General features: G+C 38.6%; 1 pseudogene; it reads left to right on the top strand.

Annotated features, from left to right (window-relative positions):
• The first annotated feature begins 5073 nt into the window (after window positions 1-5073).
• On the top strand, window positions 5074-21388 carry LOC135698497 (uncharacterized; annotated as a pseudogene).
• The last annotated feature ends 477 nt before the right edge of the window (window positions 21389-21865 follow it).

Below are 21865 nucleotides of genomic sequence, written 5' to 3'. Positions count from 1 at the left end.
AATAAATAATTAATTAAGGAATATTACACAAAAAATAAGGAAAATATTGATCACTGATGGTTGATAAATGTGTACCACACACAAATCAATTTATATCACAACATTTCAATACATTTTCAGCTCTCGTAAGTAATAAAACTGGTTGAGAATATCACAATGTTCGGAGTTTTTAGCCGCCATGACTTATAAGGTTAAGATGGGAAGGTTGACTGACGATCATCAAATGGCCTGATTATGGCATTTATTGATTGGAATTACCTGATAATACACACTAGACGTAAAACTTACAGTTGCTGTTTGAATATTTTATGTTTATTTTAATTGTTTAACAACGTTTTCACAAGTAAAACATGGACCCAACTTTAGGGACACATTTCTTTTCTATGTTCCTAACTATGGCCCATGAAATTCATTTGACAGCATATAGCAATAAGAGTAACGTCAACAATGTTGTTTTGCATTTGGATGATAAGGAACGAACAGGAAGGGAGATTTTTTCTGCCAAACCTGTATAATGAACATCACAATGTTCTGATTTAGATATTCTGCGGTCAAAAGACGATAAGCGAAATTTTTAATTTTAAATTTTTAAATTGAGTGATTTAATGTAGTTTTCGTAAAATTTTCTCTAAGAAATGTTTTGAGGAATGAAGAGCATTAAGTTAACAGTGATAGTGATAAAAAAAATACATCAGAAAACGTTACCAAGAGCGTTTTTTTGAGGATCAAACAAGATAGGACGAAGTTGCATCCATAAATAGACCCAATTTGGGGACAATAGACCCATATTACATACATTTCCCTCGTGAGTTATTGTCTTAAAAAAAGTAAGTTTTTCAACTTTTCGTGGTTTCTGATAGCAAACGACATGATAAGCATATCTAAGCATACCATTTAGCAGTAGAATATCGTTTGCAGGTAAATTCATTGATGAGTTATGATTAAAAACGTAATCGATGGCTGCATATTAGACCGAGGTTAGGGACGTATACCCTACATGTACAACGTAATCAGTGTGTTGAAAGCTTTCCCTTTAGATATTTATTCCGATAAAGAGTGATCAATTCACCCCCGAATTATATGGGCACGTACCTAGTAAATAATAAATTATGTTGTTGACTTACTGGGCTGCATTGTTATTCGTTTGAGCTAGGATTATATGCCATCACCAAAAGCACCAGCACCAGCATGGGGAGCACGCCAGTGATGCCAAATACGATCAATCAATTGATTTCCATAGTTTAGGGCATGCCAAGCACCACCTTTTAATGCTATGAATTTTCGAATCGACAACCTCGTTCAGCCATCAATTATCAGAAAACTTCGGCTTCAGGCCGTCGCACAGTGGTCGGGAAGGAACTAAATCGTGGCGTATAATTCAACAAAGATGATTCTTAGTTCATTGGCCTTAAGTCAAACCACATAGGTTCGGAATTCCACAACTAGGGCAGCGGTATTGCTAACTTATTTATCAAGCATTATGGGAAATGGCTGTTTAAAGACATATCCCAAATAACATTGCAAATTTTATCGAGGCTTTGAAGGAGTCTACAAGTCTTAATAATGGTCTACAGAACCCTTATAAAACTAAAAATTTTACTTGGGATTTATGTTGATCTATTCATTAGACCTGTAGTTTATGACATGTTGATAACATTTTGGAGACTAAATTTTTGGGCATTTTTTGTCCAAAGTCACTCTAGCTACAAACCGAGTAATGTAGCTCTTTAAACTTAGTTGCAATTTTGTTCAGAACGAACGGTCTAAATATTTTCAATTTCCATTTCCTTATTTTTTAATTCAGATATGAACAATATCTCTAAGAAATTTCAGTGTGGCGCTCAGAAGACAAAAATGTCAAAAAATTTTGATTTGTCTCTGTAATTCCATCATGTACGATTGTCATAAGCATATCCCCAAGTGAAGACCAATGAAGTCCGTTATTTATGCCACGGTTTAATACTTTTCCAACCACCGTGGCCTTGGACGGTGCTGTGGGGGCATATTGATTATGTTGTTTTGGAAAAATTTACAGTTGTCAGCACATTGCACCGCAAAGATCAATCATCGGTAACGTGCAGTACGTTCGTTTACCATGAAATGTAAGGATTGAGTTGGGAGTGCAGTGGTCGTTGATTGAAGTAAATGGGGTGTAACACTCGTTGCAGAATGCACACAAAGTTGTTGAATTCATAGCAGAATTATGCCTTGCCTTTCTTGAACCCCATCAAAAATCGTCAAAACTTTTCATCGAGAAGAGAGACGTGCCGTGCACTTGAAAGCAATCACATTGATTATGTTCCGGAGAACGTTGTTAAACAACTGATTGTTCTCTTGATAGAGTATGGACCAGAGTGCAAACTCATTCAGTCAGAGTGCTGTTACGGTCAAAATTGATAATCTAAGCCGGGACATACGCGTAACCATTAGTGCCTATCTTACTCTAGAGAAGCAAACACCGAAAACCGAATCATTCGGAAAATGTTCTTTGGCACGTTTTCGGGTGGAAAACTTTACGAATGTGAGTCTGGTTCTTCTTGCCGGTATTACAGGTACAATGCTTGCCAACGCCGAGTGGTTTTCGATTCAAACACATACCTACGCCTCCGTCGAGATTCCCGCCAGCAGAAGAAAAGTGATGACTACGACGATTGGATTCATCCGAATTTACCGGTCGGGACCAGAGCACGAAAGCAAAGGGAATTGTGGTTTCACAGAACAATAGCACGCATGAGTGTGGTGAGAGAACAGAGGAGAATGTGTAGGTGGTGGATTTTGTGTAAAGGGGCCTGTGCTCGTCGGCGTCATTTAAGTGAAGTGAGTCCTTTCGAATTGTCATTCAAAGAGTCTTTTGTTAGATACGAAAAGTGTTGGTATCTACCTGCATACAGTGGTCTAGGGCCACCTTTAGCCTCGTCTGTTATACTACAAAATTATGCTTTATGCGCTAGGTTCAACTCCTGGTCTAATCAAAATTTTCTTCGAGTTTTGAAATGTGTGCTACCAACTTTAGAATGCAATAAATGGTTCAGACTTAGTTGACTTGTTAAATAGCAAATGTGAGAAGGCGTAAAGATCCTGTTGGGACGTAATGGACAAAAAGAAGAAGCTCCTACCTAGGTTTCAAGTTTCGACAAACGACGAATAAACTGTTGTGTAGTTTATTTTGCGGTTTTACCAGGGAGATAACATGAAGCAACTTGCTTTCGTGTCTGACTGTGGTGGGGCTCCAATGAGGAAGCTATGTCTTTTCCACAGCTTTTCAACTCTCCAAAGAATGTGTGGTTGTGTGATGAAGGGACAGTCTGGAAAAGTTTTTGAAAAGGATTAACAAGTTTTTCGGTGAATCTGTGACCACAAGTTGTATCTATGAAATTAATGACTGTTCCAGCGTTGAAATGCGTACTTCACGACCGGTGATTTTTTCTTGCTTGTATTTGGTAATGGGAAAATAATGGCCCACATCATTCCACCTATCGGCTATATATGCCTTTTTCGTGTGAAATAACAGAAATATTGATAGCCAGAATGTATCCACCTATGGTGAGGTCTGATCCTGATACCTATTACTTATTTAAATTTCGGCCAAATTGCTGAGTCCGTATTCAGGGAAGAGAAAAAATAAATTTTCTGAATGGTCTGTGGGTTCGTATCAAGGGACAAGCCAAATTAAATATTTGCAAATAACTCAAAAAATGTCTAAATTATGAAAAAAACTAATACATGATAAATCTATTTGTGCTGATCAAGCCGTTCTCCTACCGCAATTTCTCAGATGTCTGGATGAGTTGAGTTGATTTTATTGTAAATGATTAGGATTAACCATAAACTTGGCTCCTCCATAAAATTTGCTTAATTGGTTGAGGACACTCAAGACATTTTTATGGGTGGACTGTACTACCTACCAAGATCTTCGGTTGATCTTCTATGGAACATAACAATTTGACAGATAGCGGTGCCGGTGGTGTAGTGGTAAGCTCACCCCAAAGGGCCTGGGTTAAATCCCAGTCAGCGCTGCCGGGATTGTTGGAGGTATACAATATCTGATCACGGGAAGTAAAGCCGTTGAACCCCGGTCCATGAGTTGATGGGTCGATAGATAGGATCCAGGTATAGAAGCTGTCTCCTTGGCGTCGGTAGCATTGGTACTCAGTACGAAAAACAAGATTGACGGAAAACAAATTGTCGGAAAACTGCCCGACTGTTTTGATTCCGACCTCCACACGACCTTCACCATACAACGTACCTCCTTCCTTATCGTCGTTTCCTTTAGATGATCCTTTCCTTCTTCCTTGCATGCAGCAATTAACACTCATCACTGTGGTAGATAGAGTTGGCACAGAATAATAATCATAGTGAATAACGATAACTATACCTTGAGTAAACTTGATTTGGCGTGTAGTCTTATAATAAAAACGACTTGAATATACTTAAGTCAGCGTGTATCGATTATTTGATGATCAAAGAAACGCACACCCACACATACATATACATGCGATGAGGAAACTACCCGAAGCATGATCTTCGCCTTTGTGCATGACTGCATGGTGCAATCAGTCATTTAACTAATCGTGTAGCGCACGGTTGTGCATTGTGCTAGTCTTTGGCCGATGACATAGTAAGGCCGATGACATTCGCGTCATCGAAGGTACGGTGTCGCCATCTACAGATGTTTTAAGAGTGAGTGAAGAAAAAGTTAACAAACCGTGGATTTTTAACTACAATTTGAGTGAGTTGTTACCTAGAATTTTAGCAGTATCTCACTGTTTTATGAAGTGATAGTGATGAAATAGAGCTTTGAGAAGCTTTTTCACATCGTTTAACGTTTTTATTTAATACAAATGTGTAAAATTATCACGAAAGAGTGAACCATGCTTAAGGTGATCGCTGCCGAAGGTAATTTTATTTTATTTAATGTTGAATGGAAATATTGGTTAAATGTTCTAAAAATGCTCAAAATACGTAGCAACGATCAATGGCATAGCAATACTTGGAATACTTGTCGTTTGGAATCTTTCTATTAGAACTGGGGAAAAATAGATATTAAAAAAAATGTGGAATTGCCCGGAAAACATGGAAGGTGATGTAGATTGTGATGCTGACGGCGAGGTTCACGACGATGAAAATAATAACAGCTTCAGATATCGGCCGGGAATATCATTTCATTCGTTCCCAGCGAAAACGGATAAAGAGCGGTACTCGGAATGGATTCAACGGTTGAGACTGAAGATTGAACCAGCAAAGTACTCTCGTGCATACGCAGCGGCAAACTTTATTCCACCCAGTAAGTATGCACTATTTACATCGCTTTTTCCTTAATTTAAACAAGCTAAATATATTTTTCATTCATAGTAATAAATCGATCGACTGATAGACTGATTTTGAGGCCATGCGCGGTTCCTGACGAAAACTTACCCGAAGCTCCTATAACGGAAGCCAAAAGAATTCTAAAGAAGGAACGCGCAGAGCGTGCTGCTAAACGAGTGCGCAATAAAAGTACCCTTGAAGATACAATGGAGCATCCTGACCAGGACCTTACTGCTGATGAACGTGGACAGCGAAGTCCAAGTTGATACATACGATCTGGACTTCCTTAAAGTGAAGCGAACATCTGCGCTCTCCTTTGGAAACGATGACGATCTATTGGCCTGGACAGGACTAAAATCAAGAGCCATGCTTGAAGCCATTGTTAAAGCTGTTACTCTATTGAAGCAGTATTGTTGTAGACCTCACTCTTCGGTCGCCTTAGAAGAGGAAATATTAATTGTTTTCATTAAATTGAAAACTAATGTATCCTTCCGATCTGTGCTATTACGGCTGCATACTCAGACGGTTTCTTCTTGCTTCCATTTCTTCTTGCTTCCATAGAATTTTACCATTCTTAAGCACTGCTCTGAAACCTCTCATATATTGGCCGACTGAGGAGCAAATACAACAAAATATCCCCTACTACTTCAGGCCTGATTTTGAAGACGTTATCGTGGTGCTGGACTGTACAGAGATCCCAATCATGAAACCAAAATGTCTCCATTGCAGAATCAATACGTATTCACACTATAAATTCTGCGAGACTGCAAAATATTTGGTTGGCGTAACACCTGGTGGAACTATTTCATTCGTTAGTGCTGGATAAGGTGGCAAAACTTACGACAAGCAAATTATTGTGGAAGAGAAGATTCTAGACTGTTGCAAGCCTGGACAAGCAGTAATGACTGACAAGGGATTCATGATTGGGGACGAATGCAAACAAAGAGGCATTAAGCTTATAAGACCACCCTTCTTAAATGATCCCCAGAAACAGTTGAGTAAGATGGATGCAACCCTAAAAATTTCTATAGCAGCAGCTAGAGTGCATGTCGAACGTGCTATACAACGAATAAGGATTTTTTCGTTTTTTAACTCCAAGGTAGACACTCGATTCTTGCCAGTCCTGGATGAACTCATGATTGTTGCCTGCGCAATAGTTAATTTGTCCAACCCTATATTATCGAATAAGAGATTTTAATTGATCACGATTGTTGTTTTTATTTTACTCTTAATTTTTTAATGTATACAAATACTTCAAATACACATTGAAATAAACCTGCTTCAAACTGTTCAACAGGTTAGTTACATACTCTTGATCAAAATCAATTGTAATTATGTAACACTTATTATCAAATTCCGAATAAATTGCCAGGTCAGCCGTTGTACACTTAAGAATAAACATATTAAACTGCACCTGACAGAAATACTTATGTTTTTTACGAAGTAAGAAAGAATTTTTAGTTAAATAAGGTAAACTTTTCAATATATCAGAAATGGGGGTGGTTTTACCCGCCAGAGGGCATTTAATCTCAACTACTCTACGTTCATCGACCATCACTCCGTCTGGGGAACATCCAATCCATGGCACATGAGGCGGTATAACCAGTCCACAACGAATGACAGTCTTTCCTGTCGTGTACATATAAGCATTCAAAGCTTTGGCTTCACATATACGTCCGTGGTCAATTGCCGGAGTGGTTAATTCACCAGGAATAATAAGCTTGGTAACTTTCCTTCTCCAGTCTTTAAAAGATTCAGTTTCAAAGTATGTAAATAGTTGGTACGCATTAGAGGCTGTGATCCTTAAAGCTCGTTCTTCTATCCACTCCTCCGTGTTCTGCTGAAGAGTTTGAAGACATATACTGACGCTCTCACGAGAAGACACGCAAATTTTGAGCTCATAAAATACGTGTAAATCTGCTTCCAGAGGCCCCATAAAGTCCCTGTAGTGGAGTTCATTATCCATCTCGAACAGTTTGCGTAGGTGAGTTTTCAATACCACTGAATCAAAGTCTTCATCACATGATACGAGGGAACATAGTGAATCCGAGGAAAGTCTCTTGTTGGATAATTCGAGATTTAAGAGCTCGTTCACATTACCCGCATTAATATCTCTTGCATTGTTCTCCATTGCAGAAATAGATGGCCTACCAAAAACTTCAAAGCCAATAGAGCTCTCTGGGAAAACTAGAAAACGAGAAAAATAATACAAAAGGAAGGTTTTATAATAATAAAAAATAGGGGGAAGTTTGAACAGTCACACTGATTCTCAATACTCACCTTCAGTGAAATGTTTAAAAATTTCCGAGTTTTCGGTCTCATCAGTAGTTATAATCTGATATGCTATACCTCGCTTTATGATTGGAGTTTCTTCAACTACAGAATCGTTTAGTATACTGCTATCCACAAGAGTATAATCGCCTAACCACTGTTTGCAGAAACAAAGATCCTTTAGGCGTGTTGCCTTGTACATATCCGAAGCAGTTTTTACAGCAATTTTGCCCCACCTCTGTTTTAAATCAGTCACAGTCAGTATAGGCAGAATGGGGTTCCTACAAACAAAACAATTGGAATAATTAGTTGACTATCATCAATTACATGCGAACTACTTACTTCAGCAAATGATACAAAACTGCCATGACGTGTTTACACTTTCCTTTACTAGCTTTGCAGGAGCATGTTTTCTTTGTCCGGATTTTGATTGTATGCGGTTCTGAGCTGGGTGATGATGATTGGAGGCAGGTAGAAAAAAAAACTCGGAAACCATCACTGTACATCTCTTCAACCCCCACAATCAGCAAATGTCAAGCTTTAAACACCCTTTCGCCTTCAACGACAAAACGGCTTCCTCCGGCAGCGTAGTTGAAAACATCCGTCAGATCCACAGGCACATTGCAGGTTTCATTTACACCCACTGATTGCTCCTGAGAGTGAAAGAAATGGTCACAGAAAAATGCATACATTAGTTATTAAAAATAATTTGCGATCAGAATGCTTTTCACCACTTCTAATAAACATGTTGATTTACAATAGCCAATAGTAATTTTATTCGATAAAGTAAGTTTTAATTCATATTTTTCAGTTTTAAAAAAGCTTTTAAATTTTTACTGGCAACAACGGTTTATTTTCAAAAGTCAAAAATGGTATTTTGCACAACAATAATTATGTAACATTATGTAAAATTAGCATCACGGAAGTTAAATGATTCAGTTTGTACTAACCATCATAGAAATTAATTGAAAAATCGTTCGAAACGGTTCGTTTAAAATCCTCCACTTTTCCAACCTTTTTGTTTTGCTTTACTTCACGCACGTCCATGCAAAACAGTGATGCCAGATGATTTTTTCAAAAGTCTGTATGAGTGTCAAAAAATATGTCTGTATTTGTCTGTATTCTAGAAAAATCACCACATTGCAGATTTCGTATTTCCCACATGTATTTTATACATGTATTTAAATTACTCGCCACACACTAAACTAAACAAATAAGCATTTTTAAACTTAATAAAGTGCGTTTTTGCGGTTTTTCAAATTTTAGTACAAAAATTCGAAGTCAAAACTTAAAAAGCATTTTGCTGTTTAAAATCACGAGAAAAAAAATCCCATTCAATGTCCATGTACCGAACCATCGGAATTAAGTGTCAACGTAAAAAAGGAACATAGGCATGTGGGTAAGGCTAGAAGAAGGGAAAATCTATTATTTCAAATAAAAATAAAAGAGAAATGTTCAGAACTTTTTTTTTTTTTCCTTTGGTTTGTTTTTTTCCGTCGATCTTGTTTTCCGTGCTGAGCACCAACGCTACCGACGTGCCAGGAAGGCAGCTCCCACACCTGGACCTTACCTATCGATCCATCAAGTCATGAACCGGGGACCAACGGCTTTACTTCCCATCCGAAGGAAGGCGTGATCAGAGATGTTATGCCTCAGAACATCCCGGCGGCGCCGACTGGGATTGAACCCAGGCCTGCTGGGGTGAGAGGTAATCACGCTTACCATTACACCACCGGCGCCGTTTGATCAGAACTTACCGAACAGATTTTATTATTTAGTCTTATCCGTCTTATCATACATGTTGCTTGAAAATAGTCGAAAAGCTGTTTTTATGATTTCAGTGATTCCTTTTTTATTTGATGGCTTTTCCATATTCCTTGGACACTAGGATTCCCTGCATCATAGCTGCATCGATCCTGTTACGCAGTTTAGTTTTGTTTAGGGTGATCGACGAAAACATCCACTCAATTGCCGCTGAGAAGTGTGGCAATGCAAGTAGGGTTGGCACTAATCGTCTGAGATAAGGAAAATCGATTTCGCCATTCACCCGTTTGGTGGCCTGTACCACTCCCCAAAATTAAACACCATCATCAAAATTAGTATCCATTGGCAAATCCATGTTTCTCACCTCGCAGAATTCATCGTCTACCATTTGCATTTCGAATTCGTTGATTACATTTGGGAACATCCGCAAACCTGGGTACATTGAGGGGTGCGTTTTATTTTTGAGATTTTTTGAGTCAATGCCCTACCTCAAAAACCTGACAATGGTTTACGAGAATCATATCATCCATATTGATACGTTTCCCGATGTGATTTACAAGCGTTATGTAGAAGTTCATCGCCATTGTTCTGAAGTGATGCAGATCCTCAAGCTTGACATCATCCAACTGTTTATGTACGCCAGTACCCATATAAACTTTTTCCACAGTAGTTTCTGGGTTGCAAAATTAACGAATCCAGGTCTTCAAGCTTCGCAATGTAGTCTGGTCTCATGAAATTATCAAGGATTTTCTTGAGCAAACGAACTAGCTCAGAATTGAGTTGGAATATTTAAGGCGCTTCCGATTGGAACAAGCGGTTTAGTTTGTTAACTTTTGGTAGAACAAATTCCAAAAACCTCAAGCAAAGCTCCGTCATGGGGTTCTCCAAGATACCGCTGATTTCTTTCATCTTCTCGGCATCAAGTCCACATTCGAATTAGTATAATTTAAGTATACTCTGAGAGCTGGAAATCTTCCTAGCATCCGTTTCACCACCTGCTCTAATGACAACCAGCGTGTGGCAGCCGGGTGGAGCATTTTCAATGGTTTCAAGTCCATAATTGCATGAAGCTGTTCAAATATGTTAAATTTCAGGAACCAATTGTATAATGTCTGTAGTCTGTATTGGGTCAGTACGAAAGTTCAAATATCTGTATAAATACTGACATATCTGTATATCTGGCACCGCTGATGCAAAATGCTTGGTGAAACGCTTACACATGTCATAGTACACGCGTTGCGATGCGTCAGCAATAGCGTCAAAGCACTCCTTGAAGTGTTTTCAAGCACGTGCACGCAAAAGACTGTTGTAGTGCCATCGAACTTAACTGGTGATCGACTAGGAAACTGCGATTACGTTGCCCCTGTTGTTTTGTTTAATGTTACATGTTAAATGTTTAACAAACTGTTAATAAGAAATTGTTAAATGTAAAATGTTAAATATTAAATGGTAATCGTTAAATGTTAATTGTTATATGTTAAATGCTACATAATATATTCTAAATTTTTGGGGGCGACCCCGGTGTAGTGGTTAACATCCTTACCTCTCACGCCAAAGTCACGAGTTCAAATCTCACCCCGGACAAGTCACGAATGACCCAAGAGTGTTAAAGTGACTATAATAAAAAAAAAAAAAATTCTTAATTTCAAATGTAAAATTAAAAATGCTTAATGTTAATTGCTAAATGATGAATTCTAAAAGCTGAATGTTAAATGTAACACGTTAAATTTTACATGATAAATGTTACATGATAAATGTTACATGTTAAATTTTTAATGTTAGATGTTACATGTTAAATGTTGCATGTCAAATGTTAATTGTTTAATGTTAAATATTAATTGTTAAATGTTAAATGTAAAATTTTAAATATTTTTGGTAATTGTTAAATGCTTAATGTTGAATGCTCAATGGTAAAGGTTAAATGCTAAATACTAAATGTAATATGTTAGATGTTAAATGGAAATTGTCAATGTTAAATGTTAAATGCTAAATGTTTAATGCTAAATGTCAAATGCTAAATGTTAAATGTTAATTGTTACATTTTACACGTAACACTTTAAATGATTAATTTTAAATGTGAAATGCTAAATGTTGAATTTGAAATTTTAAATGTTAAATGATAAATGTTAAGTGTTATATATTAAATTGGTTATTTTCAAATGAATGTTAAATGTTTAATGCCAAATGATAGATGGTAATTGTATAAATGTAAGATGTTAATTGTTAAATGTTAAATGTGCATGTCAAAGTTTATTTTCGAATGTTAAATGTTTAATGTTAGACGTTAAATGCTTAATGTGTATGTCAAACGCTAAATGCTGAAGATTAAATGTTACATGTTAAATGTAAATTGTTAATTGTCACATGTTACATGTTCATTTGTCATCTTGTTAGTATCAATTTTGAGTAGCCCTAGTTTCGACGGAATTTGAGTAGATCGAAACTAGAGCTACTCAAAATTGAGTACTAAAAGTTGGTACTAACAAGAAGACAAATGAACATGTAACATGTATCAATTAACAATTTACATTTAACATGTATCATTTAATATTAAGCATTTACCATTTGACATACACATTCTTGATTTGTTGTTTTCGGTTTAACGAAATTGAGCGACACTAAAATCGGAGTTGTTTGTATTTTGTTTTATTTTAATAATTATATAATTATTTATTGAACATATATAAAATATCATTGCATACTGCACTTACAATAAATATTGCATGATAATATATGAATTCATACACTAAATTTATTAAACGATGGGATGGGAGGGAGCATCAGGGCATCATTGAAGCTGCAATTGGACAATGGAGTGGAGTGCCAACTGGAGTCTAGGAGGGAATGTACACTGTCATTTTCTTTATCCTACGGATTCGATAGTGATCATGTGCATTCTACTCCAACAGTTGCAATGAAGTTAACACGCCCTTCTGAAACAAACCATCCCGTGGAAATCTTAGCTAGTTTTGCGAATTTCGTTATTGGTTTTGTTGGATCATAATGTTGGAAGGAGATTCTCTTATTTCCACGGGTTCCGCGTTTACTTACAAGTGTCTCTGCTTACGGATCCGCTCAACCCATTTTGGCCCTTCATACAGCAATATGTTGAATTCAGCACGATAACAAAATTTGATCTTTCTGCTAAGTGGAGCCGCATGCAGGGCAAGACCCAAGCTAGGATGGTGGCTACTTTCATACATACATACATACATACATACATACATATGATTAGAAATAAACTCGCTGCACATCTCAGACCTTAAGGGTAAAAATTCATTGGTGTTGATTCAAATGTTCAGATTGATCTACTCTTAGCATATCTATAGTAAGCTATGATTCTAATCAATCAATTACTTAAAAAAAAAACAAATTTGAAAAACCGAGTTAAAAGTTATTAACAAATGAGCTACTGGTGTGTACAACTGTGCATGCCAAGCATGCCGCCACATGTGGCGCGCATAATCAATTCTCTTGCGTTAGACGTTTACACACTATCGCTATCTGTTCAGTATACTGCCCATCACAGTATAATCAATAGATGGCGGTAGTGTTTAAGGAACGATGTTTTATATTGAAAAATATTCAATGTGTAATGTCTTTTTGTCTGTGATAATAATATAATAGGATCTGGGTTTTATTCAAACTCAAACTCCTCGGTGGTGCCCTTTACACAAGAATAAGCCTCTACTACTGATAATCTTTTAAATTTGGAGACAAAAAAGTGCTTAGGCCTTCATTGAATTCTACTTTTACGCGACGTTTGTTGTTTCGCGACACGATGCGACTCACGCAAGAAATAATAATAAATAATAAGATTCTCTTGAATTGGTCGCGTCGCGTCCATTTCGGCCGCGGCCTAAGACGGGAACAGAATCCATAAAACATTCACATTTTTGAGCTACCGTACCTCCCTTACTTCACGCTTGAGGATTTTACCAGCGTACAAATATTACACATCTTTTAAGCTATCTCGACCGATCTATTGCGTTTTAAAACGACTGTTTTCTCTATCATATTTCGTCGTCAAAACCACCCCCTACCTGTTAGCGGTGCAGCACGTGCGGGCGAGCTATCAGTCACACCAAACCGATTATCAAACGCACCCCCCCACAAAAGCAGACACGTCCGGAGAACTTTGAGACCAGGGTGCAATCGCCTCTGCAAATAAACGAAACAAATACGTCAATCAACGACCTCCCGCGAACCAAAGCTCATTCTCAAAAACTAACAAAACAAACAGGCAGAGGCATGATTCCTCTATCATTTGGTATAGTCTGTTTGCGAGACTGAGCTTCTACCTGGGAGCAATCGGCGATCAACGTGTCTGCCCACAACAGCAACAACGCTCAAATCTCAAAGCTCTCCGGGCGTCCCCTCGAAAATGCAATCGAGAAATGTATAAGAACAATCTTCAACTGATACCTGAATTTTAAAACTTAGTACTTCCTCCTGCCCCACTTTGCTCAAGAGAAAGCCTGCCCCACTTGAAACTTGAATTTTTTTTTAAATCGATTAACATTGAAACTTGAATTTTCAAAAATGTTTCAAGATGCATTTTGTTTATTTCTCATTCATTCTGGGCTAAAATTCATAATTATGAATAAAATTGGACTGGAATGATAACGTTGCTGAGATTCAGAGTGCACGTCCTGCCCGCGGGCAGCGCTGCTCTAAAGTATTCTCGTAGGCTGAATCCGACGGACATTCTGTACCGTTCTCACTGGTGGCATGGTTTACCTTTTCATTCACAAATTCCTGATATTTGGCGCACGACTATCAGTGACTAGGATTATTCTTACCCAGCACCCGAGAAAGGTCGCATGGTTTTCTCACACCACTTACAGCAAACTATACCAAGTCGTAGCATGTGACGAACGCTATCAACAGTGTCTGGAGGACCGCTCCTTGCCGCGGATGACATATAAAAAAGGAATATTATCATCTCGTCTGAAATATATTATTTACCCATCCGGAAAACACGGCAAATTATTTGTGAAATCAATCCATATCCCACTCGGCATGCTTACAGAAATACGAAATCCTGCCATTAGCACATCGAATAGCACTTTCATAATTCACCCGCTGTTTACTTGTCTGTAGTAGACCCTAAACAAACCGTGCTAATTGAAAACTAATTAAAACACTATACAGCCACGTGTTTCATAACGTGCGTGTTGGATTTATCGCTCTAATCACGTACCACTCCCACCACGGGGAACACTTTTTTGCGTTCAGGTGCAATAAATATTGCTTTTCAAAATTCATTTACGACCAATCTATTGATGCGCATTTCGCGAGCTCCCACGGTACGTCGAGTTAGATATGAGTCTGTGTGGAATTATCAGTAAACCTGCTTACCTGTGCGAGGGTTGGAAGTCGCTTCCACCGGGGTACATTTTCCGTATGAATACTGAACTAATTTTTAATTAAAATGTATGCATAACCAATTTCACCATAGTTGTCATTATGGATGCTGATGACACTGGTATGTCCGTCCACTGAAAATCTATTATTTTAAAACTTGTCAGTTTTTCCCCAATTTAAAAAAATGATATTCAAATAGGGACGTGCGTATGCATTACAAAAACATTCCTCTTCGAGCTTCGCGTGAATTAATCTGGATATGCTCAACAGCACCCATTGTAGACAAACACAATCTAGGTCCTCCCCCGTGCATCCATAGGAGCCAATTTATTAAAATTTCAAACTATTTTATGTGCTTCCGCATGATCGAATGATGTTGATATCGACGATGATGATGAATCCGAGATGACTGCAGCAATGTTGGTGGTGATGAATGCATAAATATTCTATCAAATTTTGGTCCCACCCATCGACCGAGGCAAAATAACTGGAAGGGTCAGAGTGCGCTTTGCAGTGCAGATGGATCGAGTTTGCACATAATAATATCGGATCGATTGATGTCTCTGTGTGCGGAAGCATAACAAATTTGCGGATCGTTTTTTCGAAGTTTGCTTTGGGTCGCTTAGCGGTGGTTCGGGTGGTATAAACCGGGTAGATTTTAAAAAATACTGGCAATCAGATTAAAAATTCCGTGGTTGTTGTAAAACAATATTCTATAGGTTTGCCCTTTTAGGGACGGACGTATTTACGTGTATTTTGATTTTTCTCTAGGTAAATTGATATTTTCCTTAACAAAACATTCTAGAATTCGCCTTTTCTATCTACTCTTAACAATTCCTGGGTCTTAATCTGACCCACACAATTCTCGACCAACAATTGAAATGGGCTTATCAGATTTTGCGAACAAAATTTGTAATGCCCTTTGGACGTGAAACGAACCTCGGCAATCCAAACCAACAAACACCATCGGATGGGAGAAAGTCTCCTCTTCCCGATAGTGTTATTAGTTTGCGTACACCGTTTTAAAAATTTCTGCGCACACGTACATACTTAGAAACTATTACTTTCACTAAATTTCAATTTAAAATAAACCATGTCAGCCTTGTTTAAATAATTGAGTCTTGTCATTGTGGTGTCAACATTGTTTTGATAATAATAATGATGGTCCCACCTCTTGCCCCTACAAAGGTTTGAGCTGGACGATTTATCTTTAAGATAATTATATGTAAACATTTTAGCTAGGTTATCGAACAAAACAAACTGGTTACATTTACAGATAGAAATTACAGTTGCTTCACAGCGTTATAAATGTGGAAAAGCTCAGGCGTCCAGCTCTTAGTTCACCTTTTTGTCCACCTAAAATATTCATAAGTATTACAAGCAATCAAGAGTTAATGAACAATCAAAAAGGTATCCTATTAAACTAGCAACCCCGCAATCTGATGCTATCATAATTTTCAGCAATGTCAGGAATGCTCACGAACCCCCAACATTTGTCAGAAAACTTGCTACTAACTCAAGGTGTCTTCCAAATAAGCTACAAAATTGAATTATTTTTTTTCAAATGTTAAATTCAGTCCTCTTTATCTAAAATCTTTGCAGACGACTCAAACAATTTTTTAATACTACTATTTAATCAAATATAAAAAATCATCATCACCATTGTGGCGATTAAAATAGTGTTTGCAGTGCTATAATAATTAATAAAAAGCCGTTATAAAGGGTGTCCACGATGAAATTGCCACACTATGAAATTGCTCTAACTTTTTAACCGTTGGGTAGAATTTAATGAAAATTTGGGTGGATTTAGTTCATAGTGCATTATTTACATCCTGCAAGTTTTAAAGTCCTGTGATCAAAACTTGCGGAAATGGAGTCGAAAGAACAGCTCGTGCGTGATAAAATCTTGCGCATTCATCACGAGAACAAGGATCTCTCGCATCGTTCCATCGCTAAAACGTTGGGAATCGCGAATTCCACGGTGTCGCGAGTGATTAAGCGGTTCGAGGAACGGTTGACCATCGATCGGAAGCCCAGAAGTGAAGGAAAAAGTATTCCGTACAACACCAAAAATCACAACCGCGTAGTTGGGGCCTTCAACCGAAATCCGAACGCCTCCGTTAGGGATGTGGCTAAGAAGCTGCACCTAAGCCGAAGTTTTGTCCAGAAGGCCAAAACTAAGGCTGGGCTTCGAACGTTCAAGGTACAAAAGGCCCCTAATCGCGACGAGAAGCAGAACAAGTCCGCCAAAACCCGTGCCAGGAAGTTGTACCTCAACATGCTGACGAAAGTTGAATGCTGCATCATGGACGACGAAACATATGTGAAGGCCGACTTCAAACAGATCCCCGGCAACCTGTTTTTCACGGCCAAGGATAAGTTCAGCGTTCCGGAGCATGTCCGCACTCAGAAGATGTCCAAATTTGCGAAGAAATTCCTGGTTTGGCAAGCCATCTGCACGTGCGGGAAGCGGAGTGCACCTTTCGTGACCCAGGACACGATGAACGGACAGGTGTACATAAAAGAGTGCCTCCAGAAGCGGCTGCTTCCTCTCCTGAAGGCCCACAACGTCCCAACAATGTTCTGGCCGGATTTGGCCTCATGCCACTACTCCAAGGACGTGCTGAAGTGGTATGCGGACAATAAGGTCAATTTCGTGCCGAAAATGTTCAACCCTCCCAACACTCCGGAGCTCCGCCCCATCGAGAAGTACTGGGCGATTATGAAGCAGCACCTTCTTAAACGACCTAAGGTAGTGAAGACAGTCGAGGAACTGAAGAAAGTATGGGTTTACATGCAAAAAACGGTTGATTCACAGGTTGTGCAGAATCTTATGGCCGGGGTTAAGGCCAAGGTGCGGGCATTTGCGTATGGACTGTAAATAAAATACGAGTAAAATGGTAAAATGAAGTTTAATAGTTATTTCTCAATCCCTGAAAATTTGATGGCAATCGGATGAAAACTCGAATTTTGCGAATCAATTTTGTGTGTGGCAATTTCATCGTGGACACCCTTTAATAGCTATCAATACAAAATAATCCGATAAAAATACTTTCGTCAAGATACATCATTAAAAAAATCACTGGCTAACCGTTTAAAAGACAGTTTTAACGTGTGAAATGCAATGTATCTTAAATTATGCTAATGTTGTTGCACGTTTAATGTGTCTAGGCATCGAATTGAAATCATTTATTCCATTAAAATATAATGAATTTTGTGAAGCACAAATCAAGGAATGTGGTGGTCTTATCTCAACCGCGTTTCTAGTATTATATCTATGAAAGTCACTTACTCTTTCAATTCGATCACACAAACCCTTAACTACTTTAAAAATTAACACCATAGTCAAATATACAATTATTTGCTTCACCGGCAACCATTGTTAGTTGAGGAATTGAATCTATTGTATCTCATAATCAAACGCATTAGTTTATTATGCAAGCGCTGTCATCTCGATATTTGTGTTGTATTGGTCAGTTATAAAATGAAAGGGCAAAAGTCTAGATGAGGAGAGATGATTGATTTGTATAGCTGTATTTTATTAGCAATAGTTAAATCATTTTTCAATCGACATAGAATTCCATACTTCTTGGCAATTTTCTTGATGACATTGTCAATGTGAGAGTTGAACTTAAGTTTGTCATCAATAATCACGCCAAGATATTTAATCTCCTGAACGCGATCAATAGTCTCATCATCAATTACAACAGAGACGTTCTCATTTAATCGATTCCGCGAAATTACCATAAATTTAGTTTTACTTGTATTCAATTTTAACTGCTTACACTTCAACCATCTACTTAGATACTGCAAATCTTCATTCAAGTGTGAGACGGTAACTTCTAAATCCTTAGCTGCAATGAATAATACAGTATCATCTGCAAATAATATACATAATAAATAACAGGGGCCCTAATACACTTCCCTTGGGAACTCTAAGGTTATTCCTCACGGGACTGGAAACAGAATCATTAAAAACAGTCCGTTGAGTTCTGTCAGATAAATAGTTTTCAAATCATTTATATGCAGTACTCGTGATTCCAAAGCGCTTGATTGTACTTAACATTAAGGGCCTAGAAATTGTTTCAAAAGCGCGTTTCAGATCCAAAAAACAGCAACAATGGTATGTTTACGGTCCAAGTTGTCTTTCCACTTTGCTAACACCAAATTCAACACAGTTTCACAAGAATGACCTTCCCGATATCTTGATTGTTTTGGTATCAACAAAGAGTTGCTATTCAAAACTCCAACAAGCTGGCCTTATAAAGTTTAAAAAAAGCTGGCCTTTAACAAAAAGTTCTAAGATTTTCTCTAAAGTGTGCAACATGTTGATAGGACGAAACTCTTCGGCTTTAATCGTTCCAGCAACTTTTTGAAGCTTTAAAACTAAAAATAATTGTATTTGAATATTGCGAGGTTGTCAACAAACTACGTAGCATTACGTCACATTGTTGAGGTAAAACGTCATCTTTTAGTTTTATGTATGTATGTATGTATGTATGTATGTAAAGGAAACCACACATTGTTGCAGGCACAACCATTAGACAGTGGACTGTCCACCTCGTACGACTTGATCAAGTACAACACCTGATTGTATTCAATTTACCATTGTATGAAGGGCCAAAAATGGAGGGCGAACCTGTAAGCAGAGACACTTACGCTTAGTACGCGGGATCAAACAGAATCTCCTTCTAACAATAAAATCTTACAACCCGGTAATGAAAGATCCATCGCACGAGGGGATGTCCCAATGAGTGGGGAAGAAGGGCCCGCCTTCAATTCACGATCAGTTAACGACAGGAAGTTGGCAACTCCACTTTCCCCATCCAAATCGCTTCAATCAGGTGCCATGGATAGACCGTCCCATACCCAGTCATTTAATAATAGAATGAATGTTAAGAGAACAATAAAGAAAAGATCTCACCCGATATGTTGTAAAGGAATCCATGTATTCACGGTGATTTCGAAGAGCTCCCATAGATTAGAAGATGACGAATCACTAATGCCAATAGTATTTTTCGTTTTCGTTTTCGAGAGGATGAGGATGAGCCTGCCCCTACGCCCCTCGAACATGCGCTTTCGGTTGCCGCTTTTTCTGCTTTTTCTCGCCACGTATAACAATTGTTCTTTTCTTCTTCTTCGTCTTCTTCTTCTTCTTCTAATATTTAATGCACTGCCAATGACGCCGTTTGGATTTCAATTAATTTCCTAACACTCCTCCAACACTATCCTATTTATCCATCTGCTCACTGTATGCCCGTCGTTGGGCCATCTGATGCTGCCGATTACCCTTCTGCACCTATCTTGCCAAACACAGACACACACTTGCAGCTTCATCTTGCTTCTTATTCTACTTGCTGAATAATTTTCACCGCTGACAATGGACTCCTCCTCGCATTTAATACTCCGGTCTTCACCGCATCTTCATCACACTCTATCGGTGAACGCTCCACCAACGAACAAACCGTCTCCTAATCCGTACCACCAGACCGGCTTCCGCAGAACACTTTCCTGTAACCAGCACAAAACACTGTACGCCTCAGCAACAGCACACACGTCCGACTCGGTCGGTAGTCACTCACCAACAGCGTTGCCAGGCATTTTTTACAAAAATCTGGGTCAGTTAAAATATAAAATCTGGAAAAATCTGAAATGCTCTAAAAAATCCTATTGAAATCAAGTTGATATGCCAATCTCCCAGTCAGTACGTTTTTAACTTTTTGACGATTTTAGCAATACTAACATGTTATTTCATCAAACAGGTAATAATTCCCAATAACTCGCATAGTGACCGTCACACACTTCTCAGACTTATCCGATAATTCGCTGTAGAACTGCTTTGTAGGTAATGTCACAATTGTTTTGAAATTATCTTCAGTATTTCCTAAGTACTCAAGTACTTTATCAAAATGGCCTTGAAAGTTTCCCAGAAATTGCTAGATGTTCTACTCACATAATTCTTTTTATATTTTTTTAAAATTTATTTAAATTAATCTCCTAATTGGACAGAATTCCATTGAAACGCACGATTTGTATTAGCATACTCATTGAATTTCTCCCAGATTTATTAGTCCCAAGTCCCAAGAGAATTGCTCTCTGGACTCCCTCAAACTGGGTGACATGTTTCTTTTCGTTGGGGTGTTGTCAGTTCAATCGAAGATGGCGTCGAAACAGCAAGCACTCCGCGAGCGTGCTGTACGGTTTTACGAAACGCATGGTCATCGTGGAAAAAAGTTTACGGTAGACCACTTTTGAGACGAAAACGTGCCCGTGAGTACAGTTTACCGGATCCTGGCATCCCTGAGCGTGGAGCGGAAGGCCGGTAGCGGCCGTCCGGCGAAGATAATGACGAAGAAGGAAAAGGAAGCGTTGAAAAAGCTGTTCGACAACAAGGACGGAACGAGTTTGCGAGACACCAGCCGAAAATATCATTGCTCCCATACCTTGATTCACCGAACCCTCGATGGAGGGCATCATCTGTCGGAAGAAGACTCGGTCCCCCGAGTACACGGACGAGGCGATAGCGACCGTGAAATCGCAGTGCCTGTGGATGACGAAAAGCTACCGCGGGACGTCGTTCGTGCTGGACGACGAAAGTTACTTTCCGCTCTCGAAGACCCACATTCCAGGAAATGACAGCTACTATTCCAGCCACAAGTCGGCCACACCCCCGAAGTAAAATGTAAGTTTAAGCATACATTTGAAAACAAAAAAAAAGTTGTGCTGTGCATCGCCATATTGGACAGAGGGATTTCAAAACCGTGGTTTAAGCCGAGCGGTCTGGCCGTCAATCAACAAGTGTACCAGGAGGAATGTCTTGAGAAAATTCTTCTGTCGTTCTTAAAGGAGCATCTTGCGGATGGGAAGTATGTCTTCTGGCCGGACAAGGCGTCTTCCCATCACGCCATGAAGACGCTGGAGTATCTTATACCATACATGCCGAAAGAAAGGAACCAGACCAACTTGCCCCAGTGCCGTCCCATTAAGGATTTTTTCGGCTCCCTCAGTGCCCTAGTGTACAAAAATAATTGGCGGTTCAAGGATACGAAGCAAATGCATAGAACTCTACTTAGAATTATCTTGAAATCTCCATTCACAAGGAATTCGCTTCACACTTCACTCTGAACTATTTTCTAAGGTAATTCAGACTGCTAAA

The sequence above is a fragment of the Ochlerotatus camptorhynchus genome, unplaced genomic scaffold (genome assembly GCF_037179485.1).
Source record: "Ochlerotatus camptorhynchus isolate MF236.1 unplaced genomic scaffold, CSIRO-AGI_Acam_v1.1 ptg000087l, whole genome shotgun sequence".
Taxonomy (NCBI): Eukaryota; Metazoa; Arthropoda; class Insecta; order Diptera; family Culicidae; genus Ochlerotatus; species Ochlerotatus camptorhynchus.
This window is presented reverse-complemented; position numbering and strand designations above follow the sequence as displayed.